The sequence below is a fragment of the Cupressus sempervirens genome, chromosome 2, assembly GCF_028749045.1.
Source record: "Cupressus sempervirens isolate cs-2001-9-10 chromosome 2, ASM2874904v1, whole genome shotgun sequence".
NCBI classification, from domain to species: Eukaryota; Viridiplantae; Streptophyta; class Pinopsida; order Cupressales; family Cupressaceae; genus Cupressus; species Cupressus sempervirens.
Genome location: NC_143119.1, coordinates 123,140,768 through 123,168,421, shown reverse-complemented (window position 1 = coordinate 123,168,421; position 27,654 = coordinate 123,140,768). Strand labels below are relative to the sequence as shown.

At 36.5% G+C, this 27,654-nt stretch overlaps 1 pseudogene; it reads right to left on the bottom strand.

Moving 5' to 3' along the window:
• LOC149571327 (uncharacterized) overlaps nucleotides 1-27,548 on the bottom strand; it is a 39,214-nt pseudogene extending 11,666 nt beyond the window's left edge.
• Nucleotides 27,549-27,654: the final 106 nt, after the last annotated feature.

Genomic DNA, 27,654 nt, shown 5'->3' with positions numbered 1-27,654 from the left:
TTATGTCTACATAGCTTTTTGTCTCACATGAGCGCACTTTCTGTGGCCTTGCACTTTGATGAACAGTGAAACATCACTCGATTTGTTAAAGATTCTCACTGACGATTGCATCAATGGATTCTAGGAAGCGTTGCTCCTATTTTCATTGGTTTTCTACCGATTTCTTCAAAGGTTTAACTCGCAGCGTGTTGTGTTCTGTAGCTTATGTCCATTTAGGAATTTCAATTTCAAGTTATTTAATTTCATGTTATTTGCTTTCAGTTTCGTTATTTGCTTTGCTAACCCCTTGTTAGAATAGGACCTCATACTAGCTGCATTGTTAGAATTGCATTCATTGAAAAACAGAAAATACAAAAATATTGTTCTTTTGGTGTGATATTTTTAGACAATGAATAGATTTTACTTCAATTCCAAGATAAAAGGGTTTTTAGAACGAGCAAAGGCCTCCTTGTGAACACTCGCATTTATCTTCTACTGAGCAGATTTTGGTACGTCATAAGACAAACACTGAACCTTGGAGTGGATCCTTAAAAAGATTTTCTTTTCAAGAGAGGAATTACACTATAGATTCTTGTCATTGACCTCGTGCAAAATGAACGCCCAACAAGTACCACTTTCTGTGGCCCCCTTTTTTGAGGACCTAAAACTAAACCATTTTGAAAAAAAATTAGTAGTTTAGAAATTAGATTCAAAGGACTACTTTTGTTTTTGTCATATCTTAAAATTTTAAGCTATACTATCTTCAAATTCTTGTTGAAGTTCAGAAATTGCTAATTTCAGAAAAAAGGTGTCCACTTATACCCCCTTTTGGCACCACAACTTGGTGCACTTACCCAAAAATTGAACATCACCAGAGCTGTCATGCCCACCTGCCCCAATACCAGTTAGTCCAAGATTTCCCCAAGAAGAACCATTAGTGTTGATTTTAAGAACTCTAGCCTCGAGAGGAGTCCAATGCCCCTCATAATTAACATGCTTAGAGTGTTGCCTAGCTCTATTCTGAGAGCATCTATGGGGGAACAAGGGAGTGTCACCCTAAAGAGGAAAGGAAAAGCATGAGTAAATACCAACATCTCTAAGATCCAAACCTCCACCAATGTGCCAAGAGTGTTTCATGAAGAGAATTAGCAATTTTCCCCCACATGTGCCTAATCTCAAATTGCACATCATCAAAGATCCTCGTATTTCTCTCAAGCCAAACATGTCATAAAATAAGGGAAGGGTCAATAGTCCAAGCAACCTAAAGAAAAGAGCTCTTGGAAGGGGGATGGCCCAGACAGTTCCAGAATTCAGACAAGGAGGAGACATGCCAGCACATGCATCCCCACACACTCCACCAAAAGTGCCACATCTATTTAACAAAGGGGTGCTGGAAAAAAAAGGTGAGAAATATTCTCTTCACTATTGCGCCATAAGAAATAGATGGAAGGCCCTTGGAAGCCTCTCTTGTAGAGATTCTCCCAAATAAGACAATGATTGTAAACCAAAATCTAGAGGAAAAAGTTACACTTAGGCCAAGAAAAGCTATTCCAAACTTTCTTCCACCAAGAGACCTCCACCTCACCAAAAAGTTTCTTAGTTAGTGTAAGATACCCTGAAGAAATAGAATATTTGCGAGAAGAAGCACCTCCCCAAGCCAAAACATTAGGTTCCTATAGAGAGTTGCACTCCCTAGAAGCCAATATCTGAGAAAGTTCCAACCGATCCCCTAGAGAGCCATCTGACGACCAATCAGAAGAATTCTTCCATTTGTAACCAATAGCAAGGCCCAAGTTATAAGCCTCCTTATAATGAGCCACCTTATTCCATCTAGCAGAAAGGAAAAAATCACAAAGAGGTTGCAAGTGCAAATAAGAGGACAAGAGAGGAGGATGCACATTCCAGGAATCACTCCAAAATAGAGCTTCAGTACATCTATTATAGATCCAAAATAGACTTCTCTTCACCAGGTGAGCACCAATCTTGAGGGTATTCCACACCATAGAGCCTCTTCCCTCAAGAGAAAATCTGGAAATATAATAGAAAAACCTAGTTTTCACAAAAAGAGGTGCATGTATATGAAAGGGAATACTCGGATTACTTATTCTACAGTCTTCTTGCAAGCTCTTTTTATTACTACTGAGCAAGAAGTGTGCATCATAAAGAGTCAGTTTATAGACAAATTGTAGCTTGTGCATGTGGGTTCCAATTAGCTTGGTAGATCCAAAGTTATATGTTGAACAAAAGTGCACATGTGGATGGTGATGAGATGAGGACAAGGATGATGTGATGGAAAATAGAGTGGACCAACTAGAAACCTCCATATGGCATGCATTTTGAGGAGACCATCTGGAGTGCATGTATAGGTGTGAAGCATGCATTTCATTGCACCGAAGGTGTCAATATAGCAACACAGCTGGAATGACTTTGTATGGGACGGCATGTATCAACATCTTGTTTCTTTGCAGAGGAAGAGACCACGTGGAGTGCATGGATAGGTGTAAAGCACACGTTTCATCACAAGACAAAGGTGTCAATATAGCGATGAAGACAAAATGATTGTGTACGGGAGGACACGTATCGACATCTTGTTTCTTTGCAGAGGAGGTGTCAGAGTATAGCGATGGAGTGAGATGTTACCACATGTCATGGCATGCCTAGGATGCCCAGTAAGCAAGTCGGTGACATGGTACGTGGGTGGTAGATGATGTCTTAAGTTCTGATCTATTTTGTGTCTTTCATAACTTATTTCATGCATCTTGAATTTATTTGTCTCAAGGAAATGAATACAAAGGAGCAGACAAAAATAATTTCATTCTTATTCTTGTCTTTTGTCTCTAATATTTGCAATCTTTTGTGATTTGTGGACAAAGAACATAGATCTCAGTTACAACTTGTTTAGGGTTGTATGTCTTAGTATATTTTGCTGTTGATTCAAAGAATCAAGTAAATGCTTGATGTATTTTGATAGGGATGCAAATTTCATGGAAGGATATTGATAAGCATGCATTTCATTGTGAAGAATGATGCCTAATTTACAAAGTGAATAGATAGATCAAAAATATCTTGATATATGTTTTAGTTTGTGTTATACCCAATGGATTAGGCATTGATCTTAGTCAGTAGATCTCATATTTGTGTTTCTTCATATCTGGGTTATGTTGGAAAATCATTCAAATATCAAACTATTTTCCTTTTATGTTGAAGAGTTGAAAGGAGAACCCTCACTTTACAAGAATGATGCAGTTGTATCAAGGTTCCCGGGTAAGAGAAGGGGAAATGTTATTTTATTGAAACTATTGATTTAGTAAGAAAACCTCCCATCTCCTATGTCTCTGAGTGCTTCATCACAGATCATGGTTCAATCAAGTACATCTCACACAAGGTTGTAGTTTGTTGCATAAGTTGAAACGTAATGTGTTAGGCTTCTAGTGTTGAAATTGGGCTCTAATACCAGAATGTCATGCCTAAAATTTCAAGACAAAACACAACTACAAATTTATTTTTTAAAAGATAACTTTGGGAATTACTCATTGACATAGGCATGTTGCAACTAGATTAACAATAGTTAGGTAGTGATATTGCTATCAAGATTTAACTGTGTAATTTTTTAGTCAAACTCATTGACCCATGTTTCATGAGCAATGATTCAACATGATTCCATCTCTCATGAGAATAAATGGAACACTTAACACTCATTGGATCTAGGTAATGCTCACAGGGGTGAAGCACCAGGACTTCCTATGAGGTCACCCTTCCCGGTACTACTCCAGTTTGAGCATGCTTAACTACAAAGTTTCCTCCATGGTTAAACCCAAAGCTTGCAACCCCATTTACAAAACCTTCACCAAGTGTTGTGTCTTATGAACCATTCATTAGAAAGCCAACCCCTTAAGCTCATTAATTGATAAGTGGAAGATAATTTCTATAGAAAGTCAAATTGTGATATTGTTATCAGGATTTAACTTTGTGATTTTTGAGTCAAACTCATTGACCCATGTTTCATGAGTAGTGATTCAACATGAATCCATCTCTCATGAGAATATATGGAACACTTAGCACTCATTGGATCTAGATAATGCTCACGGGGGTGAAGCACAGAGGCTTTCTGGAAGGCATGAGTGCACTTAACTACAGAGTTTCCTCCATGGTTAAACCCAAAGCTTGCAACTCCATTTGCAAAACCTTCACCAAGTGTTGTGCCTTATAACCATTCATTAGAAAGCCCCTTAAGCTCATCAATTGATAAGTAGGAGATAATTTCCACAGCAAGTCAATTTGTGATATTGCTATTAGGATTTAACTGTGTGATTTTTAAGTCAAACTCATTGACCCATGTTTCATGAGTAGTGATTCATGAGTTTGACTCAAAAATCACAAATATAATCCTGATAGCAATATCACAATTTGACTTGCTATGGAAATTATCTCATACTAATTATCAATAGTTAGGTATTCTGATTACATTTACTCAGGGTCTTTGAATAACATAATTTGTATGTAAGGGTGATATACCCTACTCACTGAAGGACCATAATCCCTTAAATGGATTCCTTGAATGTTCAATTCTAGTGGGTGTCAAGATCAGGTGACTACATCAATAAACGGCTAGGGAAATATATTCTGATAAGTTCTCGATGCTAGCATGCTAGGGTTCATCAGGGTCCATGTTATGACATATGGACTAGGTGTTGATCTTCATAAAAGTATGTTTTCCTACGAGTTTTAACTATGTAATTTTTGATATAGGGTATCAATTAAAGTAACAACCTAACCTAAGAATATGTTTTGCATCTATAAAATATCGTATAAGAATCCTTCCACGCATAAATTCACAATTGAACTGGTTCAAGTGGGTACACATAGTTAAATTTATAATCATGTTTGTCTTTGAACACTATGTAAACTTTAGGGTACATTTTATGGTACCCTTGCTATAAGGTGTTTAGATGGATGATTCAAGCATATTTGTCTCTTTTTCATTTTACATATCATATATGTATATGTATGCATAACCTTTATCATCTGATGTACATTAAACAATGCACATGTTTTTATTTGCTATTATAAATGTGTATTATAGTTTAAAATGTTGAATATTTTATATTATTTTTTTATGTATATTCAAACTATTAAACATTTGTGTCATGGCCACCAGGTACAAACTATTATTATATATATTTCTCACTTACTAAATACTCACTTAAGACTATGTATATGCTCTACTTACCAATTAGCTATTTAATTTACCTAGTATTCTAACAATAATCACTAAACAATAATCTTACTAACCATCTATTAACCCCTTACTATTTAATAATTTTTTCTAAATTATTTGTTCCTATCTCAATCGTACTTAACACCTCTTTTATAATTAGCTACTATTAATTTAAAAACATTTCCTAAACTTTAGGGAAACAATCCTAACTAACTATACACTATTCTTACTTTTACTAACTATTTACTATCACTCCACTCCCCTGCTATCTTAATACCTAACTTTATTTAACTACTTTGTAAATCCCTTTCTGAACTATTTCCATTCCCTTTTAACTCCCTAAATCCCATTACCTACTCTCGTCACTTCCCACTAGACCACGTGGCCCATAGCTTTCCCAAAGCGCATCTCCCTAAAGTGGCAGTGTTGGGAAGGACCAGTCACATCGTCGCTACTTGGATTATGTTCCAAGTACGATGTTCATCAAACAAGGGACCATTCCCCTTAGTTAATATATACATATTTGACTTTTAAGAGGTCACTTTCCTAATGACCATGTGGGTCGATCCTTTATGAGGTACATTATAGGGGAGAGGACCCAGTACTTGAACGCGTTCCAATAGTTGTGAATGGAGTTGTTCACTTGATACCTACACTTGTTGACTTAATGTCCAATTTTTTTGACAACATTGTACCAATACTTGTGACTTTAAAGTTGTTAGTACAATGCTAACTACCTAAAATTGAATAAAATGTACCTTTAGTTATAAAAATTAGCCAATGATGTGATGCCACATCAACTGTTCAACTATGGGTACGCTTTATGCACGACCATTGGTCTCATTTTTTTTTGGGCTATTTTGGACAACTTGGCAAAAAGCATGCTGATGTGGCATCATAGCAGGTGATGTGGACTTGAAACCTTAGTTATAAGTAGGTGACTCACCAACTAAGCTATTGTAAAAAATTGGGAGCAATTTGGAATTTTTACATGGGGTTTTGATAAGCGTGAAGTTAGGGTGTTCAAGTACTGGGTCCTCTCCCCTATACATATTATTTTCGTGAGACTTCCTCCATGCTCACCTGCTCCGCATGCTTGTATGGATGATAATGCAACCTGTAAAAGTCATTGACCAAGGACAAGATCAAAGGTGGAAACTGAGGAGGGTCCCGGAAAGACCTAATAGTCGATCCTAGCCCGTGTGCCTAGTCACAATTTCAAAACAATATCAACTTCTTGTTAACATCAGCAACTATAGGTTGATAATGATGGTCACATATATTGCCATGCAAGTTATAAGGATTTTGAATGCAAGTACAATTGTTTAAACAAACTTTGCAAATTTTCCATGTACAACCTTAAATTATTTATTATAGATCAATCAATAATTTTTAAAACAAAGTGTTACATTTAAAATTATATTTCAAGTGACATGTTTTGCACAAAAAATCTACTAGAAGGGAGAGGACCTATTTGTTGTGGACATTTCAATAATTTTTATAAGGCTAGTTGATTTGATAGATATTATATTTAAAAAAGTAGTTCAATGTGTGAAAGCACTTCATTGCACTAAGAAAGCTTGACTTAGTACATATTTATGGGTCTTTTTGAAATACCTTGACAAGATGTATGATAATATCACATCATATTTGATAATGTGACACTATAATCTTAATTCTAAATAAGAGACTTAAATTGATAATGTAACACCAAGAAAACCAAGGAAAACGCTTGGAGAGTTGGCGCCATCGACACCACCATGAAAATAAAGTTAGATTCCATTTAAGTAGTCAAGGTCTGAATTTTTAAGTAATGGCTGGCATCCACTTGTTGGCATCCACTTGTTGGGCCCTCGATGTTCTCAACGTGAAATAGGACGAACTAAATTTTCTAATCTACCTACGGTGTAGTCTTGCTCAGAGCATGGAAAACGCTTAGAAAGTAGGCACCACTTATACTGCCATGAAAAGTAGATTAAATTCCATTTAACTAGTCAAAGTCAAAATTTTAAGTAAGGATTGTCGGCCACTTGTTGGGGCCTTGGTGTTCTATAAAGTGGACAAGCTGAATTTTCCAATCCACACAGTGTAGTTCTTGCTGAGAGCCTTCAGATGACAATCAAACTGATCATCACCACTAATTCATGTGCTTGTACAGATCAATCAATTTTTGTATGGAAGTGTAGGTCAATTAACTCTTGTCCTCATCTGGAAAAAAAAATGTGTTTCAGTAAAACATGTGAGTTTTATGTACGTATATTCTGTCTGTATATTCTGTGACCTAATAGACGAAATGGGTGGTGATGTGTTGGGGAGTGGTCCTGAGCAAAAGGCCTATGGCTAAATAGTTAAAGAAATGCACCAGATGTTCTATGATTTTTTAATTAATTAATAAATGAAACAAAATGTCAAATTTGGGTTCTGTCACTTTTTAATTAATTAATAAATGAACAAAACGTGAAATCTGGTGCATATATTCTGCTAGATAGATGTTGCTGACCAAAAGAGCCACTCACCCAACAATTCATTTAGTTTATATTTGTTTATATGTATATATATATACTTTTTGGTTCCTCCTCCATTGGTTTAGGTTGATGTCTTGTATGGTTGATGAAATTTTAATGATATATATATAGATATAATTTTAGAGTGTGATTTATTTACACAAGTCCTAGTCACATATTTCTTGTAAGTTAGCCTCCTCCTTGAACTTGGGTAATGTTATGCCCATTGTATCATGAGACTATTACTAATTTATTGTTTTTCTATTTAGAAGATCTCAAGGAATATTCCTCTTGAATATTTTATTGGATTGTATTAGAAGTCTGACTGTCAGTTATTTTTCTCCACTCCCATGCAAAATACGAAGAGTTGGAGATCTACTTACAGGCTTGCTTATTGACATATTTTATTTCTTTGTGCGATGATGTCTATATAGTTTTATCTTCTCTACTCAACTATAGTGATATGAATCTTATTTTGGTAGTACTTTGATTTTATTTTTTAAAATTTACATTCTAATGTATATGTGTAGATTAACAAGTTTATTGAATCACTTGAATAATAAATTTAACATGTGCATTTCATTTGAACAAAGTCAAATATGGAAACTAATAGATCAATTTTTTCCTATCTTTGATGAAACTTTAAATGAATTTTCGTATTCAACTAATGCACGAATGAGTTTTCTTTTCATGAACAATCTTTTCAAATGCAATCACTTGTATTGATTCATTATTCAAATGAGTATGATTCAACATTACATATTCACTACATGAGTATTAAAACAATGAACTATCCTAGATATGAGTCCATTTACATTCCATCTAAGATTATTTTGATACATCAATCCTTCTATCTCAATACACCTCAACTATAATCATCTCCCAAGGTTATCATGATGTAGTGCAAGGTAGGAGAATCCCCAAAGGAGATGTCCTAGCTGTAGTGCCTCTCATGTTTGCAGTCTGTACCTTGTCTATTTTGATTCAATAGATACTTGATACTCTTATTTTGTACCTTATGATGACTCGAGGGTTAGATGTTATACTTTGACTCAGTTCCATAGATGCTATGCTGCTATGCTGTTCAATTTATCATTTTGCATGTTGATGCTATTTTGAGATGACAGTAGATCTATGATGATATTTGGTTTTATGGTTTACTGGACATATTTGTTGAGTATGTTATGAGATGGATTCTATGTTATGGTTGTTTACTTCATTATTCTATATTTATGCTTTCTGCGAATGTGATTGATGTAAATGGATTAAATAGGTATTTTAATACATGTTTCTTCAGTTATGATATTATATGCAATTGCACTTGATTGTGTGTTTTAGTGTGCAGGAATTATATCCCTAGCAGTGGCACATGGAGTTAGTGATTCAATTGTTCATATTTTGCCAATGTCATCCCTGTATGGTCAACATACCCTTATTTAGTTGTTTAAATCTAAACCTTTCGGTGATTAGTAAATCTAAACTCATCTACATTATGTGATTAGACTAGTGAGCGTATTTGTACATTTAAAAGTTTGCATTTGTCACGAAAGTGTTAAGTGATTTTTTGTGATTTTGGGCTTTCGGATTTAATTTTTGGCAGCTTTGCCTTAGATGAATTTTCATTATAGATAATAATCCATTTTTGTTTGGGTCGATTCGAAGTTTAGCTACTCTGGCTGGCTAATTTCTAGAATCGACTATTCACTCAAAAAGTGAATAAGTATTGGAAAAGCGAATTTATTATTGACTTTCACTTTTTAAATAAGAATTTTGAGAGAAAATTTGTAAATCCTCTTTTGAAGGATTCTTGTTTTGTTCATTTTGGGAGCTGTGAGTGTCAGATCTGTGTGAGGTTGGTCTCATTGGATTTAGCTAGGGGAGTTTATACTTTGTCATCATTTTCAATAGATTCGAGAAGTGATTTATTTTATTGGGCGAGTTACTATTTCGGCCCCTTTTTCTATCAGGTAGGGCTTTCTCATTTTGTTGTTTTCGCTCCATTTCAGCTTTCGTTTCTTGTAGCAGTATGTTAGGAGGTTGAGAACTACTGTTCCCCTCCGTTTTTGTTTGCTAGTTCTGCCTAGTTGGTCGAGTATGAATATTTTCCCTATTTTTTGAAATGGGGGTTTGGGTTTTTGAGCCGTTATGCTAGCCATTTTTGCATATGGTGTTTGATTTCAATTTTTTTTTATTTTTGGGGTTTTTGTACCCAAAGGCCAAATGGGTTTTAATTTTAGATTTTTTTTCAAAATTGGGCTTTTTGCCTCATTTTGTGTGCCACCCTTTTTTCTCGAGTTTTCTTGGCACAATGTGGGTTATGGACTTGGATGATCCATTTGGATATCTGTTAGACCACTTCTGCACTTTTTGTTGCATTGGGATGTGTGTAGCATCTGTCATCCTGATTATGCTTTCAGTTGATTGACTTTCTGTTTGTGTTCTCATCCAATCCTTGTGTTGATCTTCATGATGGTGGTGCACCACACACGAGTACAGTTGTCGGGTGACCTGCAGGGCTCGATCTTCTGTGGTATTTTTGGAAGTTATGATCATTGGGGTTGGGTTAGGAGTTTGCATGCCTAGGGCAATCATCACTGGATGAGCATGGGTAGGGTAGGGTAGCATATGGAGGGGGCTTCTATCTTGTAGCCTAGTGACCTTGTCCCATAGGGTTAGTGTGAGGAATTTTTAAGTAAGTGATAATTAAATAAAACATTGGATGGTAATAAAACTTAAGATAATGAAAAAGTTCTATGCATTGGCCTTCAAGGGAGTACCTTGAGTGAGTGTCTGCATTTGTGTGATGACCTCCAAAGGAGTACCTTGAGAGTGTTTCCACATGTGATCCAAGCTTGGGCTTCTGGATGCCAAGTGACTCTCCATGATGTTAGTCCCTACATAGTAGCCCATTGAGATGTTTGACCAAGACCTGTAGTTTATGCATTGTCTATATCTTGGATTCAGTCATCATACTGCTTAGCATGTGTGCTAGCCATGGATGTTGTTTTGTGTATGCTTTTGGTTGGATCATTATCTCCATCAGCATAGTGGGTGTGGACCTATGGGTACAACATGGTTAGAAGGCATAGCTACCTTCACCACTGCTAGGGACTAGTGTACAAAGATGATCTTATATCCTAGTGCGATCGTTGTTGGATGTGTTCACTTGGTAATTCAGTTTACGGAGTATGCTTCTTGTGATTTATGTTTTCATTGGGATGTTGTTTATCGTGTTTAAATGATCTTAGTTTTGACACATTCCTTATTATGATGATTAGCATGTGATAGGTGATGTTTATCTACTTGCAAGTTTACCTTCTGTTGTACTACTAGCATGTTAGATTTCCTTATGCTTTTGGTTATTAGCATGTTTAGTAGTGACGTCCCTATCATGATAGTACCGACGATTTGATTGGTGGCTTGGGATGTTACGCATAGGGGATGGCTAGGGCCCATGGTGGTCTTATGATGCCATTGACGGTTGGGAGGAACCTTGTACTTAGTTTGGTTGTTTTGCACATTGCGATGTTATTTTAGTTATTATGATGTTGCTTTAGTTCACTGCGATGTTTCTTTTTTACTTTTACTCTTATCTATTAGATGGTTAGATGTTCTTTCCATATTTCCTTATTTTGTTTGAGTGTTCTTGCCTCGAAATGTGGATCCAATACTCCCCAGTGTGGAAGTTCTGAACTCAATTTTTCCCCTTTGGTGTTTTTCTTAAGTGTTCTTATGTCTCTATGGGCGACCTTTTATTAGCATGGTGCAACACAAAATTGTATCGCATGCCCATTGAAACTGTATTGTTCGTTCCCTGATTCTATTGCACACCTCTTGGAGAAATGTCGTGTGATACTAGAAAGTATCACACCTCCTTATAAGAAATGTCATAAGACACCCTTAAAGTGTCACACGCCTTTGGGAGAAGTATTGCCTAGTTCCTAAAAATGTTGCCTTCCTTCCTTAGAAATGTCACATGATACTTTTCTGTGTTGTATTAAAGTATCACCTAGTTTTTGTAAAAACTTGTGTGGGTGGGTAGCAGGCACTTTTTAGTCTAGTCTGAACTTTTTGAGAGTTGATTTGGATACCCTCTTCAGTGTTCTTCAACCCTATGGTGTCACATTTTGATTCCACTTGTGCATGTTGCCATAGTTAGTTTCTTGGGGTTTAAAATATATCGTTTAAGTATAAGTTCCTTATACTTAAAATATATCTTAATATATGCGACGATTCATTTGAGATGATTTTTAGACCTCTACGGGCTAAGATAAAGATTCAAAGAAATTCTAGGGCTTCAAAATTCTAGACTTAGCCAAATTTCAGGGCTTTAGGATTTTAGACTTAGCCAATTTTTAGGAGTCAACATTTGTCTATCAGCTTGGTTGATCTCATATGTTTTCTTATTTATGTTTTGGTTAGTAGTGGCATTTGGAGTTCCATTGGTGTTGGTTGATTGTCAGTCTTCCGTTGTGATCTTTATGATTTGTGTAGGTTGTTATCATGTGCACTTACACTTGTTTTAAAAAAAAAAATTATCTTGCTTTTTTTTCATCCTTGTTTCCAAGGATCTCTGGGCGCAGCATTACATTTGGTATCAAAGCCCCTATTGCAACATTGGGATCTCTGTGTTATGCTTCCACTATGGTTTTTTTTTCCATTGTGTATTGTTATATTATGTTTTTATTATGATATCTCTTGGGTTCATGTTTTGACTCTTATGCTTATGATCCTTATGTTTGATTTTGCCTTGTTGCTTCCATACAGATGCCTCCTGTGTGTGGGTCTGGTCGAGGTGGTAACTGATAGGTTGTTCAAGAGGAGGAACACCATGAAGAGGAATGTTAGGATGGAGAGGGAGAATGAGGTAATAACACTAATCAAGATGGTGTGGGGGTATTGTTGCCAGTACTCTAGGAGATTCTTGCTTGGTTGGGCCCTTGTGTTGAGGAGTGCCAACAGGATCATAATTAGGAAGAGGGATCTCATCATGGGGATTCCCATCACTCTGAGCATAGAGAGGAGGAATGTGAACATGAGCGTTCTCTTACTCCACTAGGTGGCAAAGGGCACCATCAAGGTGATTGAGATCATGACAGTGAGGATTCCATCAGATTGGACATCATGAAGTCCGTTCAAGGTTATAGACTGCCACTATATGATAGCAAGGGAAGTGGCCTCAAAGCTGAGACCTAGTTGTTAGACATGGAGTGCTGCTTCACCATGTATCCATACTCAACCAAGATGAAGGCTCGTTGTGCAATTATATAGTTAAGGGACCATGCATCCATTTGGTCAGAAGTTATAGGTTAGTGTTGAAGATCTCACTTGGGAGGTCTTTGAGGAGAGATTCCAAGAGATATTCTTATCTCCTTAGTTCAGAGAGGCCCGTGTTGATGAGTTCCACGCGATCCAACAAGGAAACATGATAGTGGATCAGTGCAAAATCTGATTCTTTGAACTTAGGTAGTATTCATGCTACAAAAATGATGATTTTCTCTTAGCTCGTCATTTCATCCGTATCCTTAAGGATTCTGTCATTAGAGAAGGCCACATGCATTAGCCTAAGACTCTTGTTCTCACTGTTGAGAAGGCATGTATTGCTGAGAAAAATCTAGCTAGAGGTTTTAGTAGCAGAGTTGGTTCTCAAAACTAGATTGCAAATAATTTAGTTCAGGATGCACAATATTCTTAGTCCTTAGGGAAGGGATAGAACCAATCAACATCCTCCCAGGGTGGTTCCCATCATAACTGACAGAAGGTTATTAGACCAAAGGTGGTCAATATTTTGGTACCTCAAGAAAGAAAGGAGATAATCAGAACTAAGGACAAAAATCTTAGCAGGATCATCCTCTATAGAGTGTTCAGTAGAATTCTAGTAGGGGTAGTGCACCTTACCCTAGTGCTACTTAGGATGGTCGTGGAATAGGTTTTGGGTTTTCAAGAAACTGTTACTCTTGTGGGTAGCTTGGCCATAGATCTTTTGAGTGCTCCATCAAACCATCTATAGGACCGAGTAAGGGTGCAACAAGATCTGAGCCTACTATAGGAGATGCGGGTCAGAATCACAAAGTCTTTGTGGCTATTGACAACCATCAAGCTAAGCATCAAGGTATGGTAGTTGAGGCTACAGGTACGTTACATGGTATTTCTACTTTAGGTTTTTTTGACTTTGGTTCTTCAGATTCTTTTGTATCACCATCTTTAGTTTAGTGATGTGGGCTAGTGGCAATGCATCAGGTTGAGTTAGCCACGGGTTCCAAGGTGGCTTTAGACTCATTGGTCAGGAGTTGTGTTTTGAATTTGGGAACCTTCACCACCATAGTGGATCTATGCATTCTACCTCTGGGATCGTATGACATTATGTTGGGCATGGATTGGTTAGCCTTCCATTAGGCGAATATCAATTGCCATCATAAGGTGGTATAGTGTGTTGATGATATAGGTAGGTAGGTGAAACTTTCGGGAGTCTAGAGATCAGTCTCGCTTTGTATGAATTTAGCTAATCAGCTAAAGTAGAGTGTGCAGAAGGGTTGCTAGTTGTTTCTTGTGTCTCTCAGTAATCTCAAGGAAGTTGAGAGTTGTATGGTGACTCTTGATGATCACCCACTCCTTCCTAAGTATGCTGATGTATTTCTTGATGAGATTCTAGGTATGCCACCATAGCGTGACATTGATTTTTGAATTGATCTTGTACCAGGAGCGGAGCCGATTTCACGAGCTCCTTACTACATGACTACTTAGGAGTTCAGTGAGCTTAGATTGTAGTTGGAGGAATTGTTGGCTAAGGGAAATATTCATCCTAGTGTATCCCCGTGGGGTGCACCAGTCATCTTTGTGAAGAAGAAGAATGGTTCTTTGTGTTTGTGCATTGAGTACCGATAGTTGAATAAGGTGATGGTGAAGAATCATTATCCTTTGTGAAGGATAGATCACTTGTTTGATCAGATAAAGGGAGCTCGAGTGTTCTTGAAGATTGATCTTAAGCTAGGATACCATCAGCTTCATATCTATGAGGCTGATATTCATCAAACAACTTTTCGTACATGGTATGGGCATTATGAGTTCATGGTTGTACCCTTTGGGTTGACCAATGCACCATCAGTGTTTATGAGTTTGATGAATGGTGTATTTTGCACTTACCTCAATCAGTGTGTCATCGTATTCTTGGATGACATATTGATCTATTCAAAGACTATGGAGGATCATGAAGTCCATTTATGTTAGGTATTACAGTGCTTAAGAGACCTTCAGTTGTATGGAAACTTGAGTAAATGTGGGTTCTTCTAGTCTGAGGTGAAGTATTTGGGACATATCATCACTGGTGATGGAATTACAGTGGATCTAAAGAAGTTTAATGCTATCATGGATTGGATGACACCCACTAATCCCTCAGAGGTTCATAATTTCATAGGATTGGTGGGTTACTACCATCACTTCATGAAGGATTTCTCACGGGTAGCCCATCCCATCACTTCTCTTTAGAGGAAAGGGAAGAAGTTTGTTTGGTCAGACCAGTGTGAGGCAAAATTTAATGCTCTTAAGGAGTGTTTGACCTATACACTAGTCTTTGTAGTGCCTAATCCTATAGGTGATTTCATGGTTTGCACAGATGCTTCGTTAGAAGGCGTGGGTGTGGTGTTGATGCGAGATGGTCAAGTGATTGCATACGAGTCTAGAGAACTCAAGGACCATGAGCTTAACTACCCCACTCATGATTTTGAACTCGCAGTCATAGTGCATGCCCTTGTCCATTGGAGGCATTTTCTTTTAGGAGATAGGTTTGAGCTGCATAGTGATCATAGGAGCTTGCAGTATATCTTTACTGAGCCAAACCTGAATGCACCACAACATCATTAGATGGAGTTCTTGTGCGAGTATGACTTTGATGTTCATTGCATTAAAAGGAAGGAGAATGTCATCGTAGATGCTTTGAGAAAAAGGCAACATGAGGTATCAGTGTTGTCGTTGGGAGTGGATTTACGAGGCCATATTTTGGAGGTTTTGCCTAGTGACACTTGGTATCAAGAGGTGATGGCAGAGATCGAGTCTAGACGTACCCTTGAGGGGAGGTTTTCAAGTTATATGCTTGAGTCTAATGGACTACTGCATCACATGGGGCATATCTATGTACCCATGTCGGGTGATCTTCGTACCTTGGTTTTGTCTAAAGTGCATCGTGCATTGTATTTTGCACATCTCGGTGTTAAGAAGATGCATGTTGATCTCAAATAGTTGTACTTTTGGGTAGGGATGAGGCACGATGTTGCTGATTTTGTTGCTAGATGCCTAGAGTGCCAGAGAGTGAAGGTAGAGCATCAGCATCCGGCAGGTCTTTTGCAGCCACATACCATTCTTGAGTGGAAGTGGGATACAATATCTATTGATTTTATCATAGGGTTGCCTATGTCATCGTGGAGACATGATTGTATCATGGTGATAGTGGACAAGTTGTCCAAGGTAGCACATTTTTCACCCATGAGAGCATCCTACATAGTTTCTTCAGTAGCACATGTTTTCTTGGCAGATATTGTTCGATTGCATGGGATTCCTCATCGGATCATTTTTGGATAGAGATCCAATGTTCAGGTTTGCACTATGGAAGTCTCTCCAACATGCGTTGGGTGCACAACTCAATTTTAGTTCAGCTTATCACTTAGAGACCGACGGTTAGACTGAGAGAGTGAATTAGGTTCTTGAGGATATGCTTTGCATGTATGTTATGGATAGGCAGGTGAAGTGGGAGGACTATTTGTACCTTGTTGATTTTGCATACAACAATGGGTATCATAGTTCTCTTGGCATGTCACCTTTTTAGGCCTTGTATGGTAGACCATGTCGTACCCCTTTGAGTTGGGATTGTTTAGAGGATCAAGTTCTTTTGGGTCCAGAGATGATTCAAGATATGGAGAAGTAGGTTGTTTGAATTAGGGAGCATTTGGTTACTACTCAGGATAGGCAGAAGAAGTATGTAGATGCCCATAGGTTGGATCGTCACTTTTTTGTTGGTGACAGGGTGTGTTTGAGAGTGCGTTTGAGGAAGAGTCCCATCCATTATGGGAAAGGCTCTAAGTTGGTGCCATGTTTTTTTGAACCTTTTGAGATCCTTGAGAGGATTGGTCCTTTTGCTTATTGACTAGCATTTCCACCTAGCCTATCGTGCATCTATGATGTTTTTCATGTTTCTATTTTGTGATAGTATATTCTAGACGTGACCCATGTTCTTGATTGGGATGCTTTGTAGGTAGAAAACATGTAGCTTACTTTGGAGCCCATTTGTATCCTATAGCAACAGAGGCTGACCTTGCGAGGTTAGGACATAGAGCTAGTAAGGGTCCAATGAGACTCGAGTGATGAGACCTCTGTGAATTGGGAGGATGCTTCACAATTGAGGGGATTGTACCCCTACCTTTTTGTTTGCTTCCAGGAGTAAGCCTATGCTAGTGAGGGAGGATGTAGTGCCTCTCGTGTTTGCAGTATGTACCTTATCTATTTTGATTCAAGAGATACTTGATACTCTTATTTTGTACCTTATGATGACCTAAGGGTCGGATGTTATACTTTCACTCAGTTCCATAGATGTTATGTTGCTATGCTATTCAATTTATCATTTTGCATGTTGATACTATTTTGAGATGGTAGTAGATCTATGATGATATCTAGTTTTATGGTTTATTAGACATATTTGTTGAGTATGTTATGAGATGGATTCTATGTTATGGTTATCTACTTCATTCTTGTATCTTTACACTTTCTGTGAATGTGAGTGATGTAAATGGATTAAATAGGTATTTAAATACATGTTGCTTCAGCTATGATATTATATGCAATTGCACTTGATCATGTGTTTTAGTGTGCAGGAATTATATCCCTGGCAGTGGCACATGGAGTTAGTGATTCAGCTATTCATATTTTACCAATGTTGTCCTTGTATGGTCGATGTACCCTTATTTAGTTGTTTAAATCTAAACCTTTCAATGATTAGTAAATCCAAACTCATCTACATTATGTGATTAGACCAGTAAGCATGTTTGTGCATTTAAAAGTTCGCATTTGTTGCGAAAGTGTTAAGTGATTTTCTGTGATTTTGGGTTTTTGGGTTTTAAATATTTTTGGATTTAATTTTTGGCAGCTTTTCCTTAGGTGAATTTCCATTACAAATGATAACCTATTTTCATTTGGGTCAATTCAGAGTTTAGCTACTCTAGCTGGCTAATTTCCTGAATCAACTATTTACTCAAAAAGTGAATAAGTATTGGAAAAGTGAATTCATTATCGACTTCTCACTTTTTAAATAAGAATTTTGAGAGCAAATTTTAAAATCCTCTTCTGAAGGATTCTTGTTTTGTTTGTTTTGAGAGCTGTGAGCATGGGATCTATGTTAGGTTGGTCTTGTTGGATTCAGTTCAGGGAGTTTATACTTTGTCATTGTCTTCAGTAGATTTGACGGGAGATTTATTTTATTGGGCTAGTTACTGTTTCGGCCCCTTTTTCTATCAGGTAGGGCTTTCTCATTTTGTTGTTTTCGCTTTGTTTCAACTTCCATTTCTTGTAGCAATATGTTAGGAGGTTGAGAACTAGTGTTCCCCTCCGTTTTTGTTTGCTGGTTCTACCCGGTTGGTCGAATATGAACATTTTCCCTATTTTTTGAAATGGGGGTTTGGGTTTTTGAGTTGTTATGCTGGCCTTTTTTGCATATGGTGTCTGATTTCAATAATTTTTGGATTTTTGTGGTTTTTTCACCCAAAGGCCAAACATGTTTTAATTTTAGAACTTTTCCAAAATTGGGTTTTTTCCTTGTTTTGCATGTTGCTCTATTTTCTCAGATTTTCTTAACACAATGTGGGTTGTGGACTTGGATGATCTGTTTGGATGTCTATCAGACCACTTTTGCACTTTTTGTTTGTGTTCTCATCTAGTCCTTATGTTGATCTTTGTGATGGTAGTGCACCACACACAAGTACAATTGTTGAGTGACCTGCAGGGCCCAATCTTCTGTGGTATTTTTGGAAGTTATGATTATTGGGGTTGGGTTGGGAGTTTGCATGCCTATGGGAACTCATCGCCGGATGATCATGGGTAGGGTAGGGTAGCATGTGGAGGGGGCTTCTATCTCGTAGCTTGGTGACCTTGTCCCATAGGGTTGGCATGAAGAATTTGTAATTAAGTAATAATTAAATAAAACATTGGATGGTAATAAAACTTAAGATAATGAAAAAGTTCTATGCATTGGCCTTCAAGGGAGTACCTTGAATGAGTGTCTGCATTTGTGTGATGACCTCCAAGGGAGTACCTTGAGAGTGTTTCCACATGTGATTTGAGCTTGAGCTTTTGGATGTCAAGCGACTCTTCATGATGTCAGTCCCTACATAGTAGCCCATTGAGATGTCTAACCAGGACCTGTAGTTTATGCATTGTCTATATCTTGGATTTAGTCATCATACTGCTTGGTGTGTGTGTTAGCCATGGATGTTGTTTTGCATGTGTTTGTGGTTGGATTATTATCTCCATCAGCATGGTGGGTACCATGTGGTTGGGAGGCATAGCTACCTTCACCACTGCTAGGGACTGGTGTATAGAGACGGTCTTATATCCTAGTGCGATCGTTGCTGGATGTGTTCACTTGCTACTTCAGTTTATAGAGTATGCTTCTTGTGATTTATGCTTTCATTGGGATGTTGTTTATCATGTTTAGATGATCTTAGTTTTGATGCATTCCTTATTATGATGATTAGCATGTGATAGGTGATGTTATCTACATGCAGGTTTACCCTCTATTGTACTACTAGCATGTTAGATTTCCTTATGCTTTTGGTTATTAGCATATTTAGTAGTGATGTCTCTATCATGACAGTACCGACGATTTGATCAGTGGCTTGGGATGTTACATGCAAGGGGATGGCTAGGGCCCACAAAGGTCTTATGATGCCATTGATGGTTGGGAGGAACCACGTACTCAGTTGGTTGTTTTGTACATTGTGATGTTATTTTAGTTATTACGATGTTTCTTTAGTTCACTGCAATGTTCCTTCTGTATTTTTACTCTTATCTGTTAGATGGTTAGATGTTGTTCTTTCTATATTTTCTTATTCTGTTTGGGTGTTCTTGCCTCGAAATGTGGATTTGATACTCCCTGATGTGGAGGTTATAAACTCAAATTTTCCCCTTTGGTGTTTTTCTTAAGTGTTCTTGTGTCTCTATGGGGGACCTTTTATCAGCATGGTGTGATACAAAATTGTATCATAGGCCGATTGAAATTGTATCGTTCATCCCTTGATTCTATCGTACGCCTCTTGGAGAAATGTCTCATGATATTGGAAAGTATCGCACCTCCTTATAAGAAATGTTGTACGACACCCTTAAAGTGTCACACGCCTTCGAGAGAAGTATAGCCTAGTCCCTGAAAATGTCACCCTCCTTTAGAAATGTCACGCAATACTTTTTTGTGTTGTAATAAAGTATCGCCTAATTTTTGTAAAAACCTGTGTGGGTGGGCAACGGGCACCTTTTCGTCTAGTCCAAAATTTTTGAGAGTTGATTTGGATACCCTCTTTGGTGTTCTTCAACCCTATGGTGTCACATTTTGATTCTAGTTGTGTGTGTTTCCATAGTTAGTCTCTTGGGGTTTAAGATATATTTTAATATATGCGACGATTCATTTGAGATGTGTTTTAGACCTCTACGGGCTAAGAGAAAGATTCTAGGAAATTTCAGGGCTTCAGAAATCCAGACTTAGCCAAATTTCAGGGTTTCAGGATTTTAGACTTAGCTAATTTTCAAGAGTCAGCATTCGTCTGTCAGCTTGGTTGATCTCGTATGTTTTCTTATTTATGTTTTGGTTAGTAGTGGTGTTTTGAGATTTGGTCAGTCTTTCGTTGCGATCTTTATGATCTTTGTTATCATGTGCAATTACACTTGGCTTTAAAAAAAAAATCTTGCTTGTTTTTCATCCTTGTTTCCAAGGATCTCCAAGCGGGGCATTACACTAGCCCCCAACAAATAACCACAAAGCAAAAATACAATATAAATGCAAGATCTGATACCAAATCACAACTCTTTATTCATAAAATAATTGTTTACATGCAATGTGTTGGGCTATAAAACCTTCTGAGTTACAACCAAATATAATAGCAATTATAATAGTAATTATGTAAGATCCCTCAAGATCCAATCCCAACTCTAGCTAGTCCAGATCCAACTCTAGTAGAAATCTCCAAGGAAGATCTCAACTTGTGCTCACAAGCCCACCAAACAATCTCCTTGATTTCCAAGCCGCAGCTACTAGCTCTTCACACAAGCTCACAACTCCATGACAATCCTACTGTAAACTACCTCACATTCAGCGCTCTATCCATAGACTTAGGAAAACTCATTCCTTTGCTTCCTCCTCTCCAAGCTTTTACTAATAAGAGATCACACCTTGAAGCTTCATTACAAATGCTCATATGCCTTGCTTAAATAGGTATTTACCATCCAAGATGTTACAAACACAACCAATGGGGGATAAAAGGTAAATGTAACTACCTTATAAAAAATATTTAATTCCCACCCAAACACAAGTAAGCACCACCATGTGGCCCAAAAAATATTAAATGCATGACTTATGGAAATTTTCACAAACATTTAGAATTCCACCTACACACCTTGATAAATGGAATGACAACCATTTTTTTTTCTATTTGCCCTGCATATGCACCTCGAAAATAGAAATTCCTCTTTTTCTCCTCCCCCCCCCCCCTTTTATTTATGTTATTTTTTCCTCTAATTTTTGTCACTTTCTCTCTCCTCTAGTTTTTTGTAATAATTTTTTTTGTATATTTTCTTAGGCAAGATGCTCTTGCATCATATCATCTCTTTCATGAAATTATATTTCACAATAATGTGCATATAATAAAGACTTTATTTCTTTACAAATGTAATACATAACATAGATGGAGAAATCTTCATTCAAATGCATCACATATTGGTAGGATTCTCCCTCATGCTACATCATCACATTGAGAAATCCAAGATTTTACCATTCATTTAGTGAGCACAAAATCTACAAATGCATAAAAATAAAAACAACAAGAACTATGGAGGCTCACCTCCCATCCTAGGCCTCTATGAGGTCACCCACCAAGCTAGGGGAAACAAGGCTCAAATAGGATAGAATGTACAATCTTGCAAATGCATCAACATCACAATGCAACACTTGAACAATCCCAATTCAAGGTTTTCACAATGGTTCACAAATGGAACCATGAACACAGGGTGAAGGTGTGTCTTTGAAAGAGGAGACTTGCCATATCAAAAAATATCTGCAATAAGAAATTTTCATGTCCTTTCGAGGCTTTCATAATAATAATTTTTTATGCCCTTTCGGGGCTTTCATAATCAACAATTTCCATTCCCTTTTGGGGCTTTCACAATCATCCTCCTCTTCAAAATAAATTCCTAAACACACTACCATCATCTATAGCTTTCTTGGAGCCCATACTCCATTAACTTCCTCTCTACACCATACTTCCCTTATCATTCTCAAAGAAAGATGTGAATGATTGTGGCGTACAATGGAGCCCACACTCCAAGGTTCTCAACTACATTGTCAAGCCCAACTAAGTCCTTCACCCTAGACTTCTCTTCCCTTCCCAAAGGGTGAGTGAAGTCTTCACACCCATAAACAACATACATAACAAAATGGAGAAACAAAGAGAAAATCAAATGCAACAAACACATTTTCATCTCAACACAACAATATCACAATCTTTCCACAACATGAACCACCATTCCAACATTTACATGAATGCTACATCATAATGAAAGTATCAAAGAAAGAAACTCCATGAGAAAGATGAACCAACTTTAGTCCAAGAAAAAAGGCAAGGAGAATTGTTGAGGAGCTCAATTTTCCCCTTGGCTTCCAAACCCTCAGTGTCTCTAAAGTTAGAGAGTGGTTGAACACCCCACTAGTTTTTCCAAGTCCCCTAAAAAGGCTTGTCCACTATCACACTTTTGGAAAAACCATCAAGACACTATATCTTACACCCTTGTCCATACCAAGATTGTTACTTTGACCCAGTGGAAAAGTGGGGTTAAACTCATGGGATAACTCCAATTTTGAATTGGTTGGAGAATGCATTGTTTAAGGGGTCCCCTAAATTAGCTAGGCACTAAAATGGTTAAGTTTAGGCCCCTAACATGTTATGTTATCATATGGGTGACTTATTTTCACAAAAAATGACACTCTAGGACCATTTTGACCCTCTAAAATCCTTGTCAAGTTTGAACTTGAAATCCACATAATGGTGACCCATCCTACCATTCTCCCAAGTGGATTTACATAGTCTTTAAAATAGAAATTAGTTTAAGGTTAAGTGACCTCATGACCAAAACCCTAGGTGATATGTCATCAACACATGAACAATTACAAGTGTCGAGTGACACATTAAAACACATTACACATCACAATGACATGTCTCCAATTTACTCATGAATTTACTATACACATGCAAACTCATATTTATGAAATAACCACATCACAACAAGGCTTTGAATCTTCCAAGGATTCGCCTTGGGTATACTGTGTCTACATAAGTTTGGACCTTGTTTCCCTCATAAATTTTCATGGTTCATTTTCTTGCATACTAAACTCAAGCATCAGTGGTCCGATGAAAATCATATAGAAAAAATACATTTATAGAGGTGCATAATAATTTAATGTTGTATGATTCACATTAATAAACATATTCAATTATTGTAATTAACTTTCCTTTTCTAATAATTTTTGTATGAAACATTCAAAACATTAAAATATCAAAATCTACATATCAACATGAATCTCTATTTAACATAGTCAAATTAACATTATGAAAAACATCATAATTCTATTTTCTATCCTAGCAATGAAATATTGAATCCCTAACCATCGTATCATTAAGCATGTGAACTAGGTCCTAGTATATATCATAAGTTAAAATCCTAATAGTAACATTTTAGCATTTCAAGCTTTTTTGCGAATTGGTTTAAATCAAAATAGTGAAATACAAAAAATATGTAACACTAATCATCAAAACATATAACATAAGTGACTGTCATCATAATGCAGTATTAAAATAACATAATCATAAAATTTTATGTCTATCTAGAGCACAATTGTTTCAAACATCAAATCATGAAGTGTTAGAATGTAAATGTATCATGTATGCTATAATGGGTTGGGGTGAGGCCTCACACAAACTCACCTTGCCACTCAACACTTAGACTCGCCTTTCTCTACAAGTTTAAAGACCTAACACCCTATGCGATATTTACATAATAACTTTTTATGGCTTTGGGTGGTTCAAGTCCAAACTTTCTCCTAATTTATTTTTGATGTAGGGGTATCCAAGGATCAAGGTTGTTGACTCAAATGTGGTTTCTAGTTGAGATGTACTTCCAGGGATCATAACTTTTGACTAGGATGTGGGTTTTGGCTAAAGTTTTACAGGCAGTTGCATGAGGAGGAGTTATTTGGATTACCAATCAAGCTTAGATTGATAAGTGGCTATTTTGACATTATTTTTGGGAGCTTGAAATATTGTCTTGACCTTCAAAACTGCCTTTTTGTGTTTTTTTGTAATGAATCTAAAATCATATTTTTGATTTTGTTGATTAGTTACCAATTCATCTTGCCTTAGTTGGGGGTTTTTCTTGGGAAAAAATGGGATTCGTAGGATGAGTTTTAAAAATTACCAAAAATAGAAAAATCTATTTTCCCCTAAAATCTACCAAATATGGTAATTTTTGAAATTGTAATAAGTAGTTGTTTTCTTTCATTGTAGAGGGAGAGTAGAGTTGTGAAATTTTTAATGAAGAATTATGGTGTTTTGAAACATTTGTGTTGTGTCAATTTCTAGTTTTTTATTTGACGGGATTGGGTTACATCAATTTTCACTAAGACCATATTCTTCACTCTTCATTATCTAACAACATGTAACAACATCAATCTTGCTAGTAGCAACTATGTTAATAACAGTTTCCATCACCCTAATTGTCACATCAAACCTTTCAACTCAATATCTCATCCGCCCTATCATTTGAACTCCATCTCTAAATCTCCTAAAATTTGTTCATACTTACAACACTAGCTTGTCTTATACTAAAAGCACTATGAAACAAATAAGGATAGCCTTTTTATGTCTACGGGATAGAATTTTCATTTCTATAAGTGTTTATGTATGATATGAAGTAGTTCAATAAATATTTTCATGCACAATGCTAATAGACTACAGGGAATTGTCACAACTTGTAACTCTTGCAAGATTTGATCAACTATTACACTTTGAAACCAAATGGCTTATGAAGCCTTACAAACACATCAAATTTGATCCAATAAACCTATTGCCACTTTTAAAATGCCCATTCAACCTAGTTTGACCTATCTTGCCAACTTTGACCCTTTAGGTCTAATATACCAATCAGGTACATATGTGCCTCAAATGACCTTACATTAACATAAAATACACAAAATAACTTCAAATCAACATTAAAGTAGTAACTATGGACTTGATGTGGCCCAGTTACATTGATTTTCTTGATCAAATAGACTCATTCACCCTTTACCTTGTGATTAGAAAATTTATTTTAGGATCCTCCCAATCTTAGTCTTATAGAGTATCCTAACCCCCGAATGATAAAGAGGCTTCAACATAGATTACATCAAATAGACATAAGAATGACCTTATTATAACAAATAAAATAAATTTGATCATTTTCTAAGGTGGTTCTAGTTTTTTTTTTTGTTCATTTTGTGAATTTTCTATGTTCAAATATTTAAATTTGGTATATTGTTCTAAAACATCATTTTGTAACTAATATTTCAAGTTCCATGTATACTAGGGTCTAAGAAGATTAGTGTACTTGCAACATCATTTTTCTTATTTTGTGATGGTTAGAGCAAAAAGTTTCCATAGCTTGATTTTTTTTCTTGTGAAGAAGGATCATGTCAAATGATATAAGTGAAGAACAAAATAGGGAGATAGTTGCTAGATTGTGGTCTAACTTCAAAAGAAAATATGATGAAAAATGTTATTATTTTTGTAGAATTCGTAAGGGCTTAAAACCCAAAAAAACATCTAATCAAATAGCTAAAAGATTGTAGGGACCATGATCACATTGAAGCGGGGTGCATGATTATCATCCATTGGTAAGTTGTTCATTATGTCATTTTAATAATTAAAAGGCATAAGAAACCTCTTGATGATGCAATCACAATCATGGTTTATTTATGTTGATCAATTTTATATAGGTTGAACTCCCTAAGGAAAATGTTATGGAATATCACAACCCACAGAATGTGGTTTCAAAAGGTGATGAACATGGAGGCATGAATATCAAAGCTAAAGATAATTTTCCCATGGAAGATGATGATCATATGCCAAATAATACATTTGAAGATGATGATACAAATGCATTGATTCATGACATATTTGATACAAATGCATGTGATGGTGATGATGAAGATGGCCTTAATGTTGTTAATGATATACCTCTATTTAAGAAGGTAGACATGACCCTTTACAAAGTCTCTCAAACAACTCTTCTCTACATTCTATTATTGTTAGTAAACTTGAAGGTTATGAATGATTTATCCAACATTACAATGTCACATATGTTAAGGTATGTCACATATGTCGTTATAGTTGATAAAGGGTGAAATATGTACTATTAATTTTTTTTATTAGTAAAATAGGTTTTGAAGGGCCCCTAAAACCCTTTACATAGAGAAATTAAAGATATGTCATTAAGACGTCAAGAGCAAGCATGACAAACAGGAACAAAGCCAACAACCAAACAAAATCTAGCTATAAAGGATAGCATCACTACCACTAACCACTTGACAAAAATAGAATAACAAAAAATCCAAAGATAGATGGACATAATATGGGAATTAACGCATTTTATTTATCATCTCTATAGCCTTCTCCTTCAATCAATTCATCTTTTGAGAAACTTCCTTGATCTGGTTAATGTTCAAAGAGGCCTTTGCTACCATTTTCCCCATGCTAGCTTTGGTCCTCCTCCTAGTCCCTTTCTATTAGTAGTAGCACCTTGATCTAAATATAAATAGTAATAATAACTTTTTTCCCTAGGACTACTCCAACTCACTGATCAAAATTTTGATATGCTCAGTGAAAAATTCAAGAATTTTATAGCTATGATTTGTAATTCTATTGAGGATACTCTCAATACTATTCACCCTATTTTCCAACTCTGACACCTTAGCCTCCATCTTATAGAAATATCCCATATCAATCAATTATCCCATAAAATGGTCCTCCATGTCATCAGCATTATGACATTTAACCTATCAATCCTCCCCTCCGAAAATCCCATTCTATCTTTTAATTCCACAATTTGGTGAAACATCCATTTGATGGACCTAAATTTATCCAAGAGATTATTTCTAGCATTGTTAAGCAGGTCCATATTTTCCTCCTTTTTGTAACCACTTAGAATAATCATAGAGGGATCAATTAATTCTTGAAACTCCATTTTACTTAGTTCCACCTCATCAACCATAAGGTCAATCTTCTCCTTGATGATCTCCAGCCTCACTATATTCATACTCATATTCTTCCATGCCAATTTCCTCCTCTTAAAAGGGACATAAGCATTAACATGGACCTTGGTCTAAGTATCCTAGGATGGAGAAACATTATGGCCCAGAGTCTCCAAGGGAGAATCATTGCCATACTGGTCCTTGATCAGATTTAAAGGGGAATCCAAATCCTTGTACCTTTGTCACCACCTTTTCCCATTTTCAAGTTCCTCCTAGACTCTTTTGTGGCCTTACAGATACCCTCTTCCTCAATATCAATGTCCATTTCATCTCAATCATCTTCATAGTCATCCAATGAGATGATCACTTTAGCCTATTTTTGGGTATATGGGGTTTTCCAATCATTAAGGTTGACATTTTCCTCTTCTTTT